At 38.9% G+C, this 23,768-nt stretch overlaps 1 pseudogene; it reads right to left on the bottom strand.

The window, feature by feature from the left end:
* Window positions 1-13,238: 13,238 nt before the first annotated feature.
* Window positions 13,239-22,375, bottom strand: LOC100767009 (annotated as a pseudogene).
* Between the last annotated feature and the right edge of the window lie 1,393 nt (window positions 22,376-23,768).

Genomic DNA, 23,768 nt, shown 5'->3' with positions numbered 1-23,768 from the left:
CAGGAAGCAGACAAAAAGAGGAAGGGACCATGGTCTCACAGCTCCTTTTTAGGGGCATACCCCCAATAACCCAAAAAGAGCCCACTTAACGTCACCTCTTAAAGTTGAAGCACCAACCTGAGGACCAAACCCTTAACACATGGATTCACCCAAACCAAACCCATCCCTCACCTCCACCAAACAACATACAGAGTTCTTAGTCTTGGGCTAAGGGGTGAGAGTTCTTGCCTAGAGTTCCCATTCATTCTCTCTTTTTCACTTAATGGACAGTACAGGAGACACATCTCTGGGTTTGTCTGTGAAAGTATTTCCAGAAATATTTAATTAAAATATTAAATTTACCCTGAATATGGTCACAGAGAGAGAGAGAGAGAGAGAGAGAGAGAGAGAGAGAGAGAGAGAGAGAGAGAGAGAAGAGCACAGAGTACCTGCTTTTTGGCTACAGATTCAGTGTATCTAGATGACTTACACTCTGACCACCATATCTTCTGTACCGTGGTGGTTTGTATGGCCTCAAATAGTGAGTCAAAATAGAAGTTTCCTGAAGTTACTTTTGACAGGTATTGTTACGATAAATCTTTCTGCCAAAAACCGCCGAGCCCCACTGCCACATGCGCGCTTTACGACAGCCGCCTGCCCGAGTTAGGCCCAAATAAATACAAAGAAACTTATATTAGGTTCAAAGCTACTTGGCCAATGGCTAGGATTCTCATCTGTTAGCTATGAGTCTCCTTGCTATGTCACTTCCTGACTGGATCACCACTTCTCTACTACATTTCCCAGAATCCTCTTTGACTCCTGGTCCCTTCTAACTTGCTGTCTCATTGGCCAAACAGTATTTTATTTAACAATCAATAAGATAAACATACACAGAAGTACTTCCCCCATCAAGGTAGTTTTTTTACAATAACAAGAAAAGTAATTAATACACTTGCTGAATGTGTTTTTAGCACAGAAAAAAATGATCTACCTGAAAATGGTCCTAAATGACACAATTAAAATCTGGATGTGCAATGACATTATAAATAAATAAAAAAGCACCATCTGGTGTGAAAACACTAACAAAAAGTTCTTTCTCATAAGTCAAATACATCTTTTTCCATCATCAGCAAAATAGAAAACCTGAAATGCAAGCATTCCTATACATAGTCAGAAAAAATGACTTAATGACATACCTTTCATAAACTATTTTTTTCTTTTTGGTGACTTATGAAACAAACAGTTCTTTTTGATAACTTCAAAGATGCTGAGACTTTCTCTTCAGAACTCTCATTGTTTCCTTTTCCAGGAATATAGGCCTCATATTAAAAAAATACTATCTTTAATACACATGTATCACCTAATTTACATTTCCAACATTGAACCTCTAAGTTCAAGAGGTTATCTCATCTTGATTTGTAGGATCATGTTGCTTAAAATACTTATGAAAGATGCATGCTGGCTGAGGTCTTTAAAACCCTCGGGGTGTGGATTCTATTACATTCTTCAAACCATTATTTTAAAATCTAATATCACTATTTTATACAATTCCCACAATGCATAATGATAAAGCCTCAATATATAATATTATTTGAATGATACTTTAGGCAATAAACTAACATTGAGTACTATTTCTATTTCCTCTATTTTATTTATTTATTTATTTTTTTGTGACAGGGTTTCTCTGTGTAGCTTTGGAGCCTGTCTTGTACGCCAGGCTGGTCTCTAACTAACAGAGATCCATCTGCCTCTGTGTCCCGGGTGCTGGGCCTAAAGGGGTGTGCCACCACTGCCTGGATAATTTCTCTATTTTATTTTTTAAAGAATTGAACACGCAGGCCAAGGAAGCAGCCTCCAACTCCAGCAGGCACTCCCTGGGAACCCACCAGTCAAGACTGCCAGAGAAACAAGTAGGTTGGTGAAGCAGGTAGGCAAGCTTCAGATTTTCACCCTTCCTCCTCTCCTCCATTTCCAGTCCCCCAGTCTCATGCCAGAACTGTAGCAGACTACCTGCTGTACCTTCTCACCCTCTGTCCCTATCCCCAGGGGATTACGAAAATATTGGTGGACCACCCTGATTTCCTCCCTCCTGTGGACTCTCTCAGGCTCATCTCATAGCCCATCCCCATTCTGAAGTGTCAGCCCCCAATTCCTAGTAATACATTGTACCCAGAACTCTCAGTTGCCACACCTAGCAAGATTCAAGAAGCAGTCCCTACCAGGCAACACACAGACACCATACTCTCCTAAGAACCAGAGAGAACAGCAGAAACCAAGGAACAAAATGCCCATCCAACCAAGATAAGACCAGATATCAGTACCTAGAATTACAATCTTCCCAAACCAGGATGCGGAGACGCCAGCATAAAAACACAACCAATGATAGCAGGACAATATGTCTCGCGTAGAGCCTAGCAACTCTACTACAGTTGCCCTGAGAAACCAACACAGTTGAAGCACAAGGCAAGGACCTTAAAATAGCTTTTATGAATATGATAGTTTCCTAAAGAGGAAATGAATAAATGCCTTAAAGAAATCTATGAAAACACATTCAAACATTGGAAGGAAATTAATAAAACATTTGAAGACCTGAAGGTGGAAAACAAATTAATAAAGAAAACAAAAAATGAGGGAAATTTAGAAATGAAACAAATTAGGAACTCAAACAGGAACCTCAGAGGCAAATCTTACCAACAGTGTAAAAGAAATGTAAGAGAGAATCTTAGGCACTGAAGACAAGATAGAAGAAATGGATATCTTGGTCAAAGAGAATGTTAAATCTGGAAAAAAATCTAGTCACGAAACATCCAGAAATCTGTGATACCATCAAAAGGCAAAAATCAAAGAATAGGGACAGAGGAAATGAAGAAACCCAGGTCAAAGGCACAGAAAAATATTTTTAACAACATCATAAAAGAAAATTTCTCTAACCTAAAGAAAGAAGTACCTGTTAAGTTACAAGAAGCATACAGAACACCAAATAGACTGGACCAGAAAAGAAAAGCCTCTTGACATATAATAATCAAGACACTAAATACACAGAACAAAGACTATTAAATAAAAAGTTCCAAGGGGGGGAAGACCAAGTAACATTTAAAGGCAGACCTACTACACCTAACTTCTCAATGGAGATGCTAAAAACCAGAAGGGCCTGGACAAATGTGTTGCAGATTCTAAGAAATCACAGATGCCACCCAAACTACTATACCCAGAAAAGCTTCCAATTGCAATAGTTGGAGAAAGAAAGACGTTTCATGATAAAACCAAATTTAAGCAAAATCTATCCACAAATCCAGCATTACAGAAGGCACTAGAAAGAAAACTTCAACCTGGAAATTATTCACACCCAAGAAAACACAAAGAATAAATAATCACAAACAAACAAATCCAGAGGGCACAATAACAGCAAAATAACAGGAGTCTAGAAACACTACTCATTGATAACTCTCAATACCAATGGCCTCAATTTGCCAATAAAGACAGACAGACAACTGATTCTAAAACAAGATTCATTCTCATGCTACATTCAAGAAATAAACAGACCTGAGTATCAAGGATAGATATCATCTCAGGGTAAAAGGATAGGGCAAGATGTTCCAAGAAAATGGAACCAAGAAGTAAGCCTGTGTAGCCATTTTTAATACCTGACAAAATAGACCTCAAACTAAAACTAATCAGAAGACATAGGGAAGGCCACACATACTCATCAAAGGAATAATCCACCAAGAGTATGTTGCAATTCTTAACATCTATGCACCAAACACAAGAGCACCCAAGTTTGAAAGACCCCAACTTAACCCAGCCTGATACCTACCAGCATGTATTTGAAAATCACTCTGGCCACACACAGCTCTGGGAAAAAGAACACATGAAATGGTTGGTCATGATGACCAGTCTCTGGAAATTGTTATTATTACTAGTTTCCAAGGAATGTTATTATCTTCAACAACTGTCTGGTTTCTAAAAATTGTTATGGGTTACCCTGCTCCAGAGCACCCAAGTTTTGAAAATAAGTATAAGTCACTCTGTTCCCCGAAAAACCACTAGCTGTCCCACGGCCTTGCAGGTGTAAAAACCAAAATGACATTCCAAACCCCTTGTGGACAAAATTATAAGTTCAGTTCCCAACCAATCAGTAAACGACTCATGTATGTTATAGCCAATCAATATGTTGTCATACTCCTGCCTAGTGACCAAAAAGACATAAAAACTGCCTGCTTTGGAAACTTGGGGTTATTCTCTTCCCAGGGAATGACCCCAATGCGTTGGAATAAAATCCTTTTGTTTTTGCATCAAACTTGTGTCCTGTGAGTGACTCTGTGGGGTGCATCTCCTGGAGTTGGACTTCACTTTTAGGTCCAACAAGTTCATAAAAGAAACACCACTACAGCTTAAATCACATATTGACCCTCACACAAGAATAGAAGTGTTAAACTTTCTTGCTGCAGCTATCGGTGTAAAGAAAGGAAACTACAGATTAACAACCCACATGTAGTTTATTGACAGGAAGAGGGGGGAAGATGGGGTTGAATTGTCAGCCAACCCAAGAAGAGACAGAGAGAGAGAAGGGGGGAAGGCTGGACCTTTGAAAGGGAAGACTTCGCATGTGCACTGAGGTTTCACGCATGCTCAGAGTCCTCACAAAGGCCTAATGTGTGGTGGGTGACGTGGTAATGATGTAGCATGTTTTCCTGTGAGTGCCCTGCCCATCTTTAGGGGGCAGTGTCAGCCAGGTGTATGCCCTAACAATCCCGGCTGTTGTTTATTATAAAAGGTGGGGAATTAGGCATGGCAGGTTAGGGAAGTAGAGTGCCAACACTAGTTACTGAGAAACTGCCCTTCACCTCAATTGCTACAAAGTACTCCAGACCGTGGACAAGAGGACAGTGGAATTGACTTTCCCCGAGTTGCTTGGGTCAAGGGTAGGCGAGCCTTTCTGTAGTCTCTAACCCACAGGTCACATGCTATCAGCAAGAAGGCAGGTGTCCTGCAGCCCGCTACTATGGATAGAGGACCTTGGGGGTGGCTGTCCATGCAGCCTACTGGCAAGTCTCTGTTATTCTTTAATCATTAATTCAGGTAAAATCTTATCCTTCTCAATAACTCTGATGCTTTTTACGGCTGGTATTCTTGCCAGCTTAAAGCAAAACAGATTTCAGGAACAGGTATTTTAGGGTTTATCTATGTGAAGATAGGAAAGTGTAAGGCATATGAAGATCTGATGGTTTAAGCACAGAATTCTACTAGACTTTCAAAGAAGAGTTAATGCCAATACTCATCAAATTATTTCACAAAATAGAAACAGAAAGAATATTGCCAATTCATTTTATAAGGCCCCAGTTACTCTGATACCCAAAGTACATAAAAACACAATAAAGAAAGAGAATTACAGGCCAATTTCCCCTATGAACATAGATTCAAAACAATCTCAATAAAATACCTGCAGCTGATAAACACTTTCACAAAAAATCAGTAGCTTTCCTATACAAATGGCAAAATGTACTGAGAAAGAAATCAGGAAAACAGCATTTTTCACAATAGCTTCAAATATTATAAAATATCTTTGGGTAACTCTAGCCAAGCAAGTGAAAGACTTGTCTGATAAAAACTTTAAGACATTGAAGAAAATATCAGAAGATGGAAAGCTCTCCCATGCTCATAGATCGGTAGGATTAACATAGTAGAAACGGCCATACTACCAAAAGCAATCTACAGATTCTGTGCTGTGCAGCCCTCATCAAAATTCCAACACAATTCTTCACATATATTGGAAGGACAATTTTGACATTCATATGGAAACACACACACAACAAACAGACAAAACAACAAACAAACAAAAAAACCAGGATAACTAAAACAATCTTGAATGGTAAAAGAATTGCTGGGATATCACTATCCTCAATTTTAAGTTGTGCTACAGAGCTACAGTGATAAAAACAGCACTTGATACTGCCATAAAAAATCACGTTGATCAGTGGAATAATATTGAAGACATACATGATTCCACAGACCTATGGAGCCTTGATGTTTGATAAAAATCCAGAAATGCACACTGGAAAAAGAGCATCTTTAACAAATGGTGCTCTTCAAACTGGATGTCTTCCTGTAGAAGAATCCAAATAAATCCATAATTACCACCCTGCAAAAGCTCAACTTCAAGTGGATCAAAGACCTCAACTAAGACCAGATACAGTGGACATGGTAAAAGAGAAAGTGGGAAATAACCTTGAATTCATTGGCGCAAGAGATAACTTCCTTAACAGAGCACCAATATCATAGTCACTAAAATCAATGATTAATAAATGAAACCTTATGAAACTGAAATAACACAATTTTAAAAATTAAGTACAGTTCTACGCAGAGAATTCTTAAATGTTTAAGAAACACTTAAAAAAAGTTCAATGTCCTTAGTCATCAGAGAAATCAAAATTACTTTGAGATTTCATCATACATCTGTCAGAATGACCAAGATCAAAAAATAATGACAGTTCTCGCTGGCAAAGATGTGAAGCACTCATCTGTTGTTGATACAAGTGCAAATTTGTACAACCACTATGAAAATCAGTATGGCAGTAGCTCAAGAAAACAAGAAATAATCTACCTCAAGATCCAGTTGTACTAATCTTGAGCATATACCCAAAGGTTGACTCATCCTACTCCAGAGACACTTGCTCAACCATGCTCATTGCTGTTTTATTCATAATCGTCAGAAATTGGGAACAATCTAAGTGCCTGTCAATGGATGGATGGATAAAGAAAACACAATGGAATTTTACTCCAGCATTTTTAAAAAATTAAATTCACGGGTAAATGGATAAAACTAGAAAAATCATCCTGAGTAAGGTAACCCAGATCCATAAATACAAATATTATATTATTTGCTTATATGCTGATGTTAGCTGTTAAGCCAAAGATAAGCAAACTACAATCCATAAAACCACAGAGTTTAGGTAAAGAATAAGTTACCGAAGGAGGGGCAGATCTCCTTAGGAAGGGGAAATAGAATACATAGCTATTGATGGATGAAGGGTGGGGACTAGAACAGTTGGATCAAGTGGGCACAGGGAGGGAACAGGGGGATGAGGGAGGAAATATGGAGAAGAACATCTAAAATCAAGTGGCATTTGAGGTGTTATATGAAAATCTATTACAGTAGAAGCTTACTAAAATATATACATATATGAAGGTGATCTAAATGAAATCATCAAATAATATCTCTCATCACCACATGAAGTTTCAGTACTGGGAATGGGTTACATTTGATCAAGCCATTGTCCAAAGGGGTACCATGTGAATTCCCAAACAACCCTGGCTGTTTCCAAGACAAAAAGGTTGCTCTCCATAAACTGACAGCAAGGCCCTAATTCTGAAAATAATACCTACACAACTCATTGAACATGGAGAAGTTGGGCTGGTTCCTGTCTATAGTATTTACCCCTGTTGGCAAATGTTCTTGGTACCAGAAGGTACTCTTCATACTACCAAAGGAGAAAGGTATATACCAACCCAGTTACAAGCTTTTGGAATTACACTGGTGTCCTGCCTGCAATGGCAGCACAAAGCTTGTGGGAGTAATCAACAAATACCTGGGTCGATTTAAGGCCCACTTCATGAAATGAAACTCATGGTCACTTGAGTGACCTCATGTACACATGAGGCTTGGGTGACCAAGAACATGAATCTAGAGTCCAAGAATTTGTAGATCTCTTGTAGAGCCCATCGACTCTGAAGACCCAGAAGCCTACTAGACCTCCACAACAGCATGCCTCAGAATGATGATTAATACTCATGAGCTCTTGCAAGTATTAAGACAGCTCTCCCATCTGAACAGACCTTAGTACCTTTGGTTGCTTCCCACACCCCGAGTGTGTTTACAAGACATCACCCTAGCTGGAAAATTAAGCACTCCCAGTGATCTGTGGTCTCTGAAGGGTGAGATCACCTGCCCATTCTACAGACTGCAAAGCTAACTGTGACCAGCAGAGGCCCCGGGTACGCAAAGAAGGGATGTTTATAAAGTCACAATAGCTCAGTGGACATGGGGCACTTGTGAAAGTCTCACAAAACAATGTAAACTACTGGAAAGACAGGGATCCACAAGGCCAATTGACTACACCGGGCCCAGCATAAAATGGGTAGTATCTACTTGCTGGGAATACAGAAAGAAGGCTTCATCATTTTATTCTTCCATGTTTTTTTTTTTTTTACTTTAACCTTTCCACTATTTTTCTTTTTAAGTATACCTTTAGCAGTACTTTTTCTTTATCATATTAAAATTTGTATTTTAATTCTATTCCCTCTACTATAGTAATTTAATTTCTGTACACATTTTTCATTATTGCATAATTTTCTTTTCCGTTCTTTTTTATTTTTTACTCCATGTTTTTCCAGTTTGTTCTCCCTAGAATACATACTTTTAGTAGTATATTCACATTCGTATTGTTTATATTTAAGAAAACATTTATGGGGGCTGGTTGGAGAGAAGGCTGAGCCAATAAAGCATCTGCCCAGCAATCATGAAATTGGGAGTTCAGATCCCCAGATCCTACAGAAAAAGCCATATGGGGTTGTAGCCCACTGGCAATTGCAGTGGGCAGAAACTAAATCTCCATAGCAAGTTGGCTAACCAAAGTAGCTGAACCAAGTAGCTCTGGATTCAGTGAGAGACTCTGAGTCAATGTGTAAGGTGGAAGATATTGGACATCCAATCTTGAGCCTACACATGCATGTGCACATATGCACCTGCCCACACACATGAAAATGCATGCACATATATACATACCACACCCCACACTCCCACAGTGTGCATAAAATAGAAAATGAAAAGACAAAAGAAATCCTCACATTTAAATTAAAGTTTTCTATTCTTTTCTTAACATTTACCTAATGTTTCTAATTTTTTCATTATTGGAAAAACCTTTTTTCTGTTTTCTAACTTCTTGTTCTTTCCTCTTCCCTTCCAAAACATTCTTCTTCCATTCACTTATTTGACCTTATCTCTATTCCATTTTTATACTCAACAAATTGTAGCCCCAAAGCTCACTCTGAGTTAGTCCTACAATTACTGGTTTATGGTCTTAGGTGTTGCATTGGTGGGCTTTAATCAACTTAAGTGTATTTCTACAAATTGCATGGTTGATACTGCTATTCCAGCAGTTTCTCCTCCCAGGGTACTACTGGAAACTGAACCCTCATGTGTGAGATGCTCAATGCCAACATACATAAACAAAAAAAGAAGAGCCTTCTAAACAAACAGAGGTGCAAATTGTAACTTAGGAACATGAAAAAGTAAGGTAACATGACTCTCCCATAAGACCAGAACCCCTCAGTTACTAAACTGAAAGATTCTGAAATAGATAAAATGATGTATAAATATTTCAAAAGCTTACTAGTTTAAAGCCTCACTAACCCTAAAGAAAGAGTAGATGAATTCAATCCAGAACCTGAATGGGAAGGTTAGCAACATAGAAGAAAAGTGCAGGGTGGCGGGGGGCGGGGGAGGATAAAAAAGCAGCAATATGGATAATTTAGTAAAGTTGAATAACAATTCAGCAAGAAAACTGAGATTGTAAAAAAAATTAAAACGTTGGAATTGACAAGGTAAGAGCTAAGACCTGTAACTGGGAAGAGGGCTGTGGCGTATACAGAGGGAGGGGAATGGATAAAGACATATATAATGACATATGAATGAAAATCTCATAAGCCCATTATTTTATATGATAACTTTAAAAATTAAGAAAAGTATCCCTTCCAATCTACAAGTAGGTGAGGAGCTAGAATATAAAATCATTAAGGACCAGTTCCTTATCAGTTTTTATACTTCCAGATATAATTTGTTGTTCAGTTCCTAGAGTGCTTATCTATCATAAAAAAACCTGAATTTGTCTCCAAATACCATACAAAACATACCATGATGTTGCACACCTATGATTCTGGCACTCAGGAGGCAGAGGCAGGCTGATTGCCACCAAACTGTTCTACATAGAAAGTTCCAGACCAGGTCTACATGCAGAGACCCAGCCTCAAAATAAATAAACAAATAAGAGGATATAATTTGCATATAATTGGCTATTGTTTATGTATAGTATTGCTGAAGGCAATTATATATCATACTTTCTTTGTTTCTTTTTAAATTTCTTTTCTGTTTTTTTTTCTTTTCTATGTGACCTTACTATTTATCCCATCATTGCTGGAACTATGTATCTCATACTGGCCTTCATTTTGTGGCAATCTTTCTTCCTCCATGTTGGGATTTACAGTCATGAGACAACATGCCTAGTTTGTACTTTTGATGACTCTATTTTGTGCATAATTGTATTCCCTTGGTTCCTGATTTGCCTACAACTACAGGGAAACTACCTCTTGACTCCAGAAAACAAGTAACACAGACTAAGTGACACAGGCTGGCTTTGTTACTTTTCTTGGTTTTATGATAAAATAGCTGACCAAAAAACTTCGGAGGGGGGATTTATTTTGACTCACAGTTCAATGTTACAGTCTGATGTGGCAGTACAGCATGGCAGCAGAATTACAAAGCAGCTGGTCACATGGTAGTCACATCCAGGAGGCAGAGAAAGATGAATGCTAGCATTCAGGTCAGTTTCTCCTTTTTATCTAACCCAGGACCCCAGTACATGGAATTATGGTCTAGAGTTAGGGTGGATCTTCTCATCTCAATTAGCCCAATCTAGATAATCCCTCACAGACTTGCCCAGAGGTCTGTTTCCTACAAGATTTTAGATCCTATCCAATGACAGTCATTATCAACTATCATGACTCTATCCCCTGTCAACATGACACACAAACATATCACTTTTAAGCCATAAACTCCAACTCCTTGTTCCCATAGGCTCATGGCTAATCTACAAAGTAAAACACATTGTCTAAGCTGGGTGGTGGTGGCACACACCATTAATCCCAGCACTCGGGAGGCCTAGGCCAGTCTTATCTACAGTGTGAGTTCCAGGACAGCCAGGGCTATTAAACAGAGAAACCCTGTCTCAAAAACCAAACAAACAAACAAACATCCCAAAACAAAACAAAAAGCACATTGTCTAACTTCCAAAGTCCCTATAGTCTTTAACATTTCCAACATTGCTCAAAAGTAACAAATTTCTTCTAAGACTTAATAAATCTATCAACTGCGAGTCCTTATAAGCATCAAAAACAAGTCACAGAGTAAAGATTCCCATTTGGTAAGAGAGGATTGATAGTATAGCAAGGAATATCCCAATACCTGTCCTCGAAAAGCCAATTAAAGACACAATAGTGAAAACCAGAGAAAGATTTCTTTAACATGGCCACATAAAGAACATAGGAACAAAGAGGTCCAGTAGTCAACCCCAAAGTCTGTCTTCAGAGGTGTTAACATGAGGTTCAGACTTTTAAAAAAGAGCCAGAGTTATGCATAACTCAGTCAGGCCAAGGTGTGATTCCACCTGTCACCATTGTCTCAGTTCTAATTTCTCCTGAAAGGTCATCTGACAAACTATAAATCTTTTTCCAGGAGACAAGTTCAGCCTCTGGCTGACCCCAGGGCCTCAGACTTTTCTTTTTCCCAGCTCCAAATTCTTGGAGGAAATTCCAGTTTCGTGGGGGTCCATTGTTTCAGTAATCGTATAATCAAAGATTGGGGCACAAGGGTCTCTTTAAATATCTTCATTCCTATCAGGACAGTTAGAGCCAGATGGCCTTATCAGCAGGACCATGGGCAGTTGGTCTTGTGCATTTGTATTTCATCCTACCTCAATTAATTCAATCTTAATTGTAGCCAGTCTTTCATGTGCTGCCTGCTCCCAAATAACCACACAGAGACTTCTTATTAATTAAGCTTGGCCTTAGCTTAGGCTTGTTCCCAACTAGCTCTCATAACTTAAATTAGCCCATTTCTTTAACCTATGTTCTGCTTCTCCTTCATTCTGTATGTCAGACTCCCTCAGTGTCTGAGTGTCAAAATCTCACCTCTCTTCTCAGAGTCCCTCTTTCTCTCCAGAAGTCCCACCTATTCTCTACTGCCTGGCTATTGGCTATTCAGCTCTTTATTAAACCAATCAGAAGACATCTTAGGCACAGACATATCTTCAGTATACAAAAAGATTATCCCACAATACTTAACTCCCCCAGAAGCCCAAAGGTGATTCTAGATGCTTTAAAGTTGACACTTAAGACTAAGTATCACACACATGTAGTAAACCTGTTTTCAAATTTGAACACTGAAGAGACCAATTAGCATTCATTAGGTTAATCAGTTAGTGTAAATCTTGTGGGTTTCTTATCCTCTGCAAGTACATATTGTGATGAATTTTCATTGTAATTCTTGGATCTGATATAAACACCATATGATATTTTACATGGCAGAATAACTATAATTCCAGCACTTTAGTGCATGAGGCAGGACTGTGAGCTTGAGGCCAGTATACATAGCAAGTCTCAAGCTACCCTGAGTCACATAGTGAGACAGTGTTTCAAAATAATAACAAATTAAAACTACAATAGAAGAAAGATCTCATGTCAGATATGGAGTAATTCCCATGTTGGGGTTGTTTTTAGGTTTATTGTCACGGGACAACTAAATTGTATAATCTAGTAATTGCTCTAAAATAGTCAATGAAATAAAACCCAAGAGAACATATTAGATCACCCATTCCAACTGATGGGCTCATATCCTAGTAATTATGTAACCTAATTATCTTTGTGGTTTGGTGCCATCTGAAAATACTGAATCCTCAAGTGGTTTCTTCTCATCCCCATCACACCTTTAGAAATCATGATGCATTAGGCCAAGGTTTCTCACTCTACCTGGATTCTTTGGCTAGGTAGTCTGAATTAAGGAACTGAAAACCATTCTGTGACTCCTACAAAACTCAAGGTCCATTAGGCATTTGAAATTCAACAGATCCTGCATATACTTAGTGTGAGTTGGCTGGCTCTGGGCTTCTTACTTAATCACTCTGGACCTCTAGTCTGTCAAAATTCTGCAGGCTAGAAATCCAAAGCCAAAGTGTGTGTAGTACCAAGACCTGTGTCTTCAGCTTCTTGGTAGCCACAGACATTTCTTGTGTTTATCTTTACAATTTTTCCTCCATGATATTTACTGAGTGAGAGATATTACTGAAAAGTCCTTCACATAAGCTCCAATTACTAGAGTATGAAAACAGTTCATAGTTAATCAGGAACAATTTTATTGGAAATCTCTACCATATTCATGTTGTATCTAGTCAATAAAATTAGTACCACACTTAATTTGCACAAATATTTTTAAGAGTCAAATGTTAACCATCACTTCTTAGACTGCTAATTACAATTTCAAACATTAAATTAAAATTAAAGAGAAATGCAGAGACCACACAAACAAGTTGCATTCTGAGCTATAGATTAAATTAATGTATTTCTTTTTTGGTTTGTTTATTTTTGGCCTTTTAAAGAGGGCAATTTTATTGTCACCAAGGAGCAGAGCTGAGGGAGCTGGCTACAAAGCTACTTCCCCCATACTTCAAGGACACACACTCTCTATTCTTTCCATGGGCCATGGCTCTGAGGATGACCCACAGAGGGGAAAGGAGGCTTACAATGACCCAGGGACTCTCAGGTTATGGAGAGACATGAAAGTGACACGTTTCTTAAACATGTAAGTGGCTGTAAATAGGGCTAGGGGACTCTTTGCTCTGGAAGGGATCTTTGACAATTCTTCATCAGGGGAGAGGTTCATAATCCCTGTTTTAGGTCTAAGATTAGTCCCAGAGTAGGTCATGGAAGATGGATAACCCCAGAACAATGTTCTCTGCCTCACCATGTCAGCCATGGGCTCCACCACAGCACACAAAGACACAGTGTACTTGGGAACCTTAGTTTAGAATGCTCGAAGACTGGAATATAGCTGTCTGTCTTGGCACAATGGTGCTGAGCAAGCCACACAATGTTGTGACATTCCTGTTCCTTAAGCTTCACAAAGGCATAAAAAACACCAAAATGGAACTGGTTCAGGCAGGCCAACTTGTTCAGCTTCACCCCATGCTCAAAGATTCAGTTCCCCAGGGTCTTGTTACTACCTGCCCCCTCAAAAAGCAGTTTATATTCTGGGTAGTAATTCCTGACCTTTTCACAGTCATCAGCCCGAGCTAGCTGAGGCAAGCTCTCAGGGTAGAGTTGGCCACCATATGGAAAGAGGTTGAGATGGTCCTCCTTAAAAAGCTCTGTGCCAAAAGAGTTGATAATGATGATGAAGTGTGGCAGTCTGCTTCAAACTCTAAGACAAGACACATGGCATCAGCTCTGGTCCCACCCAACAAAGTGCAGAATTTGTAGAAGGACTCCAGATAGGTCTTGTAAATAGTATTTTGGATTATCTTTATGTTCATCTCATCAAGGTCCTGCTTTGAGATGCAGTCCTGGAAGAAGGCTGCCAGTGAATATCCACCAGAATGGCACTGTAGAGCTCTGCAGGTGTCTGTGTGATGTTCATGCCTCCATCTGCTCAAAGTTGCCTAGTGGGTGGCACTTGGGCACAAGTTCTGCAATTGAACGCTGGTGCAATTTGCCTGTGATGAGCAGGATCACATTGTCAATCATGTAGCTATAAGTAATGAAGTCCAGGACCGCTGTCCCCACCAAAGTCAAGTTGTTTTCCCAAGCACTTCATTGTGACATGGACAATGGCTACTTGAAGGGATTAGTGTGTGCCCTGAAGGCCAGGGTACTCAGCCAAGTGGACTACCTCAACCTGAGGCAGCACTAGACACTCAAGGGCTTGAACCTGCACCTGCATAGTACAGATTATGGCAAATTCCTGGCCAATGAAGCATCACCTCTGAAAGTGTCAGTCATTGATGACAAGCTCAAGGAGAAGATGGTAGTAGAGTTTGCCACATGAGAAACTAATGCATTTTAAGTCATCTTAAAATAAAAAGAGCAATATAAGACCTCTGAGACTTTTGTGTATGACCATTTGAAATTAATAGAAATGCTTCACTTGAACATGCTTTTATACTTTTCAATTGTACTTTTTCCTAAACTCAGACCACAAGAAATAGCAGGACCATAGGAAAACCAAAATTCTGCAACAAAATATGACTTTTTGAAAAGGACATTCATCAATAAATCTAGAAAGCTATTTACATTTTTCTTTTAGTGCTCAACATAACAATTCTATATTTGGAACAAAGTGTACCTTCTTAAGTACACCTTACTAGCAGAGATTTATGAGGTGGGGATGTCTGCTGGGAAACCAACTTGTTCAAGTAAGGTTTCACTTAGGCAATGCTAATTATTTCAGAAATAAAAGTTCCATTCTCAGGTTGATAATGCCTCAACTTTTTCCTCTATATTTTAGACCTTTAGTCATTTTGCTGGCCAGTTCTATCAATGGGCAAAACAACCACCATCACCACCACCACCAACAACAACAACCAAACAAACAAACAAAACAAAATAAAAACAAGGAAGCAAGGGGTAGTAGTTTTCTTGTGTTAATGACTCTGATGGGTGAATGAGACTTAATGATTATTTATGGATTTCATGTATCCCTCATGATTCTTAAGTACCATGAAATCGTCTGATAACTGCTTTTGTGATCATTATTGTTGTATAAATGTTTGAGATACTGCATTAAAAGGAAACACATATGGTTAGAAAATATATAAGCTATATTAAGGAAGATAAACATGGCATCATATATTTCTATAAGCAAGAGATCAGATTATGTTCTGAGAAGAAAAGCATTAGATAAAGACCAGTAGAGTACCTTTTGATATTAAATCTGATTAGAGAAAAAGAAGGAGGCAATTGGGCTTCTTATATATTCACAACAATGATATTCAGTATTGTCCATTAGTAGCATTTAATGACAATAGATTCATTTGTAACATGTAAACAGTACCTAGGCTGTATTAACTTGATGTCAATTAAGCAGTATTTGGAAATAACTTACTTAGCCCTATTTTAAAGGGTCAAAAACTGAGTGTGACAGCAATGAGTATATTTTAGTATAATAGCTTTGACAAGATACATCAGGAAAGCAGGGACAAGCTACTTTTATTATGGAAAACACAAAATGTTTTCTCATTAAATGTTCTGAATTAGTCAGTTTTCCATTACTAGAATGAAATACTTAAGATAGCAACCGCTACAAAAACATGAGGTTTATTTAGCTCACAGTTTGGGATGTTCAAGGGCACAGTGCTTGCATTGCCTCAGTACTGAGGAGGATGTATACGTGACACATCATGGTGGATGACAGTGATGGAAGCCTTTGTTGAAGTAAGCAGATTCCACCTTGATATATGAAGCAGGGGCCAGGCTTGCTCCATTTATAACAGCCCTCTGCCAAGGGATTCCAAGAGAGCTTACACTCTCAATTTCCTTTGTGACCTGGGCTGAAGTACACTTCTCTTCTGTTTTCTCTAGCTTCATAAAAAGGGAAGGGGGAAGGGGATTTGTAAATGCTTTGTAAATAAAGTTTTATTGGAATACAGTAACTTCCAATCATTTCTGTATTGTTATGCTGTGTAACTATTTTTGTACAATCTAAATATGTATTGCTCTCATTGTTAATAAAAAGTTGATTGGCCAATAGCTAGGCAGGATTTTCATGGCAGTGAGAATTCTGGGAAGAAGGAGGGTGGCGCTGAGGAGTCACCAGCCAGATTGAAAGGAAGCAGGATATGCAGGAGAGGTAAAGCCATGAGCCTCGGGGCAGCAATAGATGAATAGAAATGGGTTAATTTAAATTACAAGGGCTAGTTAGTAATAAGCCTGAGCCAAACATTTACAATTAATGATAAGTCTGAGTGGTTATTTGGAAAGCAGCTGGTGGAACAAAGCTGATGGATATAGCAACGGAAAAACTCCACCTATACAACTCCATTTACACTATAAAGGCAGAATCAAGTAGTTGTGAAAAAACCCAGCTGGCCAGTAAAGTTCCAGTATTAGCTGCTCCTTTCTGGAAAAAGTACTTGAGCCCTTGACTAAGCTACCTTAGATTTCTTCCTCCTGTGATATTCTACACAACTATGAAAATACTACATACTTTACAACTGCATTCTATGCATAGAATTTGTTTCTAATTTATGCAGTAGCTCTCCTTTACAAACAACTTGACTTTGTTCTTCATTTTTCATGACTAGTATAAAAAAAGGTATGATTTAAAAAAAAAAAAAAACCTCTGGAGATTTTTCTATTCTTTTAGCTTTGAAATTATAATAATAAATTTCCCTCTTCCCTTTTCTCTGTCCAAACCCTCCCATATACCCCTCATCATCTTACACTATTTTTTTCTTGTTGTTTTGAGACAGGATTTTGTTATGTGACTCAGGCTAGACACAAACTGTCTGTGTTGCCCAAACTGTGTTGCCCAAACTGGACTTGAATTCACAATTCTCTTGTCTTAACCTCCAACAATCTGTAAATAAAGCATGTGCTATTACACGCTGATTCTATTTTTTTGAGACAGGGTCTTATTATGTAGCCAGGATATCTTCATACTAGTTATGGTCCTGTCTTACCTCCCTGAATGCTGGGATCACAGGCATACACTGTTACAAGGATCTCACCAGAGGTGACCACTCAGACACCATGTCTTTGTTCCACTGGGATCATACCCAAGTGTTCGCAGACCTACATATGGCCCATGGGCAGAGACCTTGTCTAGGCATCACACATGGCAGCTTCAGGGGACACTTTGCAGAGCAAGCAGTTTGAAGTAAGAAGTGTAACAGAAGCTAAGATAAAGTGGTTAGCTGGAGGTTAGCTGGAGGGAGTTCTGCCCAAACAGACAGCTAAGATTAACAAGTAACTGGAGGGGGTTCAGCAGAAACAGGCAGTTTTCAAAAAGGCTAAGATAAGTTAGCTAGAACATCCTGACCTTTGATACCTAGAATAGAGTTGGGTAATACTCCATGGGATTCTTCAGTAAGGAGATCAGATTCTAGTTAAACCTGGAAACAGCCTCAGCAAGAATACAAGATGGAGGAACCTCTGCACTGTCTTGCCCTGTCATACCACCACCATACCCAATCATATGATAATTTTAAGCATTGTAAACAAACCTCATGATGTAGTATCTAGAGACTCCTATGATTAGAATGAGGAGAAAAACCTATTTGGGAACTTTGATTTCTTATGTCAATGGCATGACTTATAAAAGAAATACAAGCAACATATTAGTGTCATGATATGCACAAAACATATTTTGTATCATGAACAACATATAACATGGGCTATTGCCAGTAAGGCATCATATACACTAGCAGTTATCTCTCCATCCTCCATCACACACTCTAACCCAATCCCAGCCGGAGGAAAGCACTAGTGATCTTAAAATCCCATGGGTTTACACCATGTTTGGGAAACAGAAACACCTGACCTGAGCAAGTGGGAGCTCACAGACTCCAGACTGACAGCTGGGGAACCTGCATAAGACCGAACTAGGCCCCCTGAATGTGGGTATCAGTTGGGGGGCTTGGGCAGTCTATGGGGCTGCTGGCAGTGGGACCAGGATTTATTCCTAGTGCATGAACTGGCTTTTTGGAGCAGGCTTGGGCAGTCTATGGGGCTGCTAGCAGTGGAACCAGTATTTATCCCTAGTGCATGAATGACCTTTGGAACCCATTCCCTATGGAGGGATACTCTCTCAGCCTAATACATAGGGGAGGGTCTAGGTCCTGCCCCAAATGATGTGACAAACTTTGATGATCCCCATGGGAGGCCCCACCCTCTCTGAGGAGTGGATGGGGGTGGGATGGAGAGATGGTGGGGGGCCTGGGAGGATGGAAGGGAGAGGGAACTGGGATTGGTATGTAAAATAAGATTGCTTAAATAAAAAGATAATTAAAAAATCCATAGATCTGCATATTATAGAATTACAGAAGAATACAGCATGTGGGCTTTTGTGGCTGGTTTCTCCTTCCTTCTTTCTTACTTCCCTTCTTCCAACACCAGCATTCCATCAGCAGTACACAATGGGCTGTTACTGGTGGTGCTTTCAGCAGCTGGGGGGAGGGGATAAGGAATTTTCTCCATTCCAAGATGAGAATAGTCATGGTGATGAATGGTGGAGTGAGCCAAGGGTTAGCCAGAGCTAAATCCAAATGGAAAGACACTACTCAGTAGAAAAGTCATGCATGCACCACCCAGGCCTGGATGAAGGGCCAAGAGCCATACAAGTATGCCCCTTTCACATTCTTTTTTTTGTTTTGTTTTTGTTTTTTGAGACAGGGTTTCTCTGTGTAGCTTTGGAGCCTATCCTGGCACTCGCTCTGGAGACCAGGCTGACCTCGAACTCACAGAGACCTGCCTGCCTCTGCCTCCCGAGTGCTGGGATTAAAGGCATGCACCACCAATGCCCAGCCCCTTTCACATTCTTTATGAACATTTTGACTCAATTAAGAAGTATATATAACTTGCACATACATTAGAAAAGATCACAGAATTGTCATCTATGTACCACAAGTTGACAGACCAAAGTATTAAGGGAAAAAATTACACATTCCTCAATTTTTTCAAAATAATTGATACCTTTAAAGCTTTCCATTAGCAAAACCCATAAAGAAACCCAACAGCCCAAACTACCCTCAGTCACAGAGACCCTGAGCGACAAGTGGCCCTGCCAGATGACAGTGGCCGTGGTTGCAGCTTGGCACAGCTGGAGAACAGACAGCTGAAATATAACAAAAAGGGAAAATGTCTTTGATTTAAACTGTGGCATTAAATAAAAGAATCAAAAAGGATGGTAGCATGCAGCTCTGCCAGCTAGGCTGGGCAAAGCAGGGACCTGGGTGACCTTGGAAGCTGACTCCCAAGAGTGATGGGAACCTGACCTACTAGAAAGCTGCATTTCAATGGTGATTAGTTTCTTTGATTTAGCGTGTTTACAAGGTTAATCAGTGCTGCGTTGTATAGTTGTGATCCATTCTTTTTCTATTATTGAATAATCACATGTAGGATTGTAACATAACTCCATTTAATTTTTTGAGATTGTTTAACAAAGCAATTGCACTTCTCTGTTACCACCAGCAGTGTATAAATGTTCCAATTTGTCCACATTTTTGCCAATATTCTCATTATCTGCTTTTTGATTATAGCCATCCTAGTGAGCATGGAGTGGCAACTCACTATTGTTTTGATTTGCATTTCCATAATGGTTAATAATGCTCAACATCTTTTCATGTGCTTACTTGCTATTTACATATCTTCTTTGGAAATTTTCTATTCAGTTCTTCCTCCTATTTTTATTGGGTGAAACCCTGGTTTGCTTTCGATTGCTTTGTCCATCACAGGAGGAACTCAAGGCAGAAACCTGGCTAACATAGTTGGCTGGGCCCTCCTACATCAATCATTAATCAAGAAAATGCCCTCCAGATTTGCCTCCTGGCAATCTGATGGAAACATATTCACAATTGAGGTTCCTCTTCCCAGGAACTCTTTCTTATGTCAAACTGACAAAAAACTAACCAGGACATGTGGCTTTCTAGAGTTATGCTTTTTACACATTATGTATATATTTTATACACAGTCTTGTATAGTACATATGAGTTACATATTTTCCCATTTCTAGGTCTGCCATTTTACATTCTTAACAGTATCATCTAAAGCACAAAAGTGAATTTGTGAGGCTGGGGAGACAACTCAGCCAATAAGATGTTTACTTTGTAAACATGATGACCTGAGTTCAAGCCATATTTTTAAAAAGCCACAGTTGGTGGTTCCTGCTTGCAATCCTAAGTCTTGGAGGTGGGGACAAAAATGTCCATGGGGTTCACTGGCCAGTCAGACTAGCCTACTTATTAAGATCCAGGCCAACAAGAGACTTTGTTCCACACTAAAAAGATATATGCCATCTTCAGAACAACACTTGAAGTTATCTTCTAGTTAGCACATGTACCTGTACACATATGTGCACTCTCCCACCCAAACACACACAGACTACATCCATGAACCCACAAAATTAATTTTGGTCACCATTTTTCTTTTGGGTATATTTTACTGCTGGTGTCACATCCACAAAACCATTGTTTAAGTCAAAGTCATGAATATTTACTCACATTTTCTTCTAAGAGTTTGTGGTTTTGGCATTTACATTTTAGTTTTCGGATCTAGCCTGCTGATGAAATTTCATCCATTAGGTTGACTCTACCTTCATTCTTTTGCAGAAGATATGCAGTATTTTGACACTTTGTTGAAGAGTACTTTTTTTTCTTGTGGAATGATCATGACAATTTTTGTCAGCAATCAATTTGCAATTAACGTGAGGGTTTAATTTTGGACTCCATATTCTATTACAGTAATTTCTGTATTTCTAGCTGTACATGAATACCATATTTTGGGAGTAAGTTTTGCAACTGGGAAATTAGGGTCCTCAACTTTGTTTTCATTCCCTAAATGCTGTACCTAGAACCGTCAGGGAAATATTTAATAGAAATGGTTAAGTAGACAAATAAATAAACAGTCTCATTCCACTCCCGATTTAGGAGCTCAGAGTTTAGCTTTTCACCACCAAGGAGGATGGAATGCTGGAGCTGGTTCAGCAGGTAAAGGTTCTTGTCATGCAGGCCTGGTAACCTGAGTATAATCCCTAGAATTTATGTAAATGTGGAAGTTGTCCTCTGCCACCCTTATGCACTGCCTCTGCCCTCATCATGCACGCACACTCAATACTAATAAATAAATAAAATCCAGGGGCTGGAAGGATGGCCTAGCAGTTAAAAGCACTTGTTGCTCTTCCAGAGGTCACTTTTCAGCACTCACATCAGGCGGCTCACAACTGCCTGCCACTCTAGCTCCAGGGGATCCCAAATCCTCTTCCGGCTTCTGTAAGCACCCATGTATGTGACATATACATACTCATAATAAGAACAAATCTTAATTTTTTTAAGTATGTCTTATGATCCTTATCAGCTTAAGAAAAAATTCTTCAATGCTTAGTTTACTAAGCACTGTATTCATGAAAGGGTGCTATATTTATTAAATACTTTTTCTGAATTTATTGAAGTGACCATATGAATGAATTCGGTCATTTATTTTATTAACGTCATTTTTTACAATGATTTTTAGATGCTAGATTACTTTGCTGATCTGAGATAAACACCACTAGGCATGTTGTACAATCTTTCTGAAATGTTACAGGATTCTGCTTTGATTTGAATTTGCCATTTTCCCCAAAGCCTCCTGTTTTAATTGCTTATTACCTGGCTGGTGATGCTATTTTGGGAGACTGTGGAACCTGGAGCCATCCTTTGAAGGTTTTAGCCTGGCCACTGGTGCAGACCTGGAGTTCTGTTCTGCTACGATGTGAACAGCCACATACTCTTGCTGGCACAATGGACTGAAATCCACTGCAACTGAGAACCAAAACAAACTTCTCAGCTGTTGTTTCTGTCATGTATTTTACTCGCAGGCTCATCTGATAGTATTTTTTGGGTAAATTTCTGCACTTATGAGAGACACTATTCCGTGTGTTTTCTTTGGTTGTGTATCAGAATAGCAGAATGGATTGTGAAGAGTTCTTTCTTTTGTAGTTTTGGAAAAGTTTTTAAAGTGTTGGTACTAATTAGTGCTTCTTTAAATGTTTGGTGGAACTCATTGATGAAGTTGTCTAGGCCTTGTTTTTTTAGTGGGCAGTTTCCATTACTCAATCTCCATTTGTTATAAATCTACTCATATTGGATATTTCTTCTTGCATCAGTGTCTTCTGATCGACACTGTCTCATTTCTTCCCATCACTCCTGACTCTGGCAACTAGTTTCATTCTTTGCCATTCATTTAAATTCCACATGTGAGAACTGTAAAACACACACACAAAAGATCAAGGGACTGATATTGGGGTTCAAGCTTTAAGCTGAAGATCAGAAAAGAAAAGCAGCCAGCCACTAGTTCTTACCTTTACCTCAGACTGAAAGGGGTGATCCTGTCTTCACAAGCTCTCCATCAAGCCTCAGATTGCTGCCTCTACTCAATGTGGCTGGAGACTATATCTCAGAATGCAGCCTCAGACACTGGGCTCTTGTCTTTTATATACCTCTCTAGGGATAGGATTAAAGGAGTAAGCTTTGTTACTCTTTTAGACTGATTCACTCTAATGTAGCTCTGGGTGGCCTTGAATTCACAGATATTCATCTGCCTTTATCTCCTGAGTCCTAGGATTAAAGGTGTGTGACATCACCACCCAACTCTATAGTTAAGTAGTGTGGCTGGATTTGCATTCTGATATTTCAGGAAATCTTTATTAAATCATAATAAATCATCACAGAAAACATGCACTATTTTTATTGTCTCTGGTTCATTTAAGCATATGGTTGTTCTATAAGTACACTCATGATATAGTAAATGGTAAATCATGAAGTTAGAAAAACTCATGGTTTTGTTAAGTAAGTTTCTGTTCTGTTTCATTAACTTCTGCTCTAATATTTGTTAATTCATTTATGATTGCTTATTTTGTAGTATATAATTTCTAAAGATGGAAGTTTATTCATTCCAAATTTAAAAAATACAGGCATTCAAAATTATGAAGTCTCCTAAACCAAGAAGTCTTGCTGAATTTGATCATTTTCATTATTCTTGGAGTATTTTCTAAATTCTCTTTCTTGCCATTTCCTCTTTGGCCTATAAAGTACATTGCTTAATTTCAATATATTTCAGAATTCTCCAAGTTTCTCCATAATGTTGATTTCTAGTTTCATCCTTTTTTTTCTTTTTTCTTTTCTTTGCTTTTCTTTCTTTCTTTCTTTCTTTCTTTTTTTTTTTTGTCTTTCGAGACAGGGTTTCTCTGTGTAACTTTAGTCTAATTTCATTCTTAT

Source organism: Cricetulus griseus, chromosome X, assembly GCF_003668045.3.
Source record: "Cricetulus griseus strain 17A/GY chromosome X, alternate assembly CriGri-PICRH-1.0, whole genome shotgun sequence".
Taxonomy (NCBI): domain Eukaryota; kingdom Metazoa; phylum Chordata; class Mammalia; order Rodentia; family Cricetidae; genus Cricetulus; species Cricetulus griseus.
This window is presented reverse-complemented; position numbering and strand designations above follow the sequence as displayed.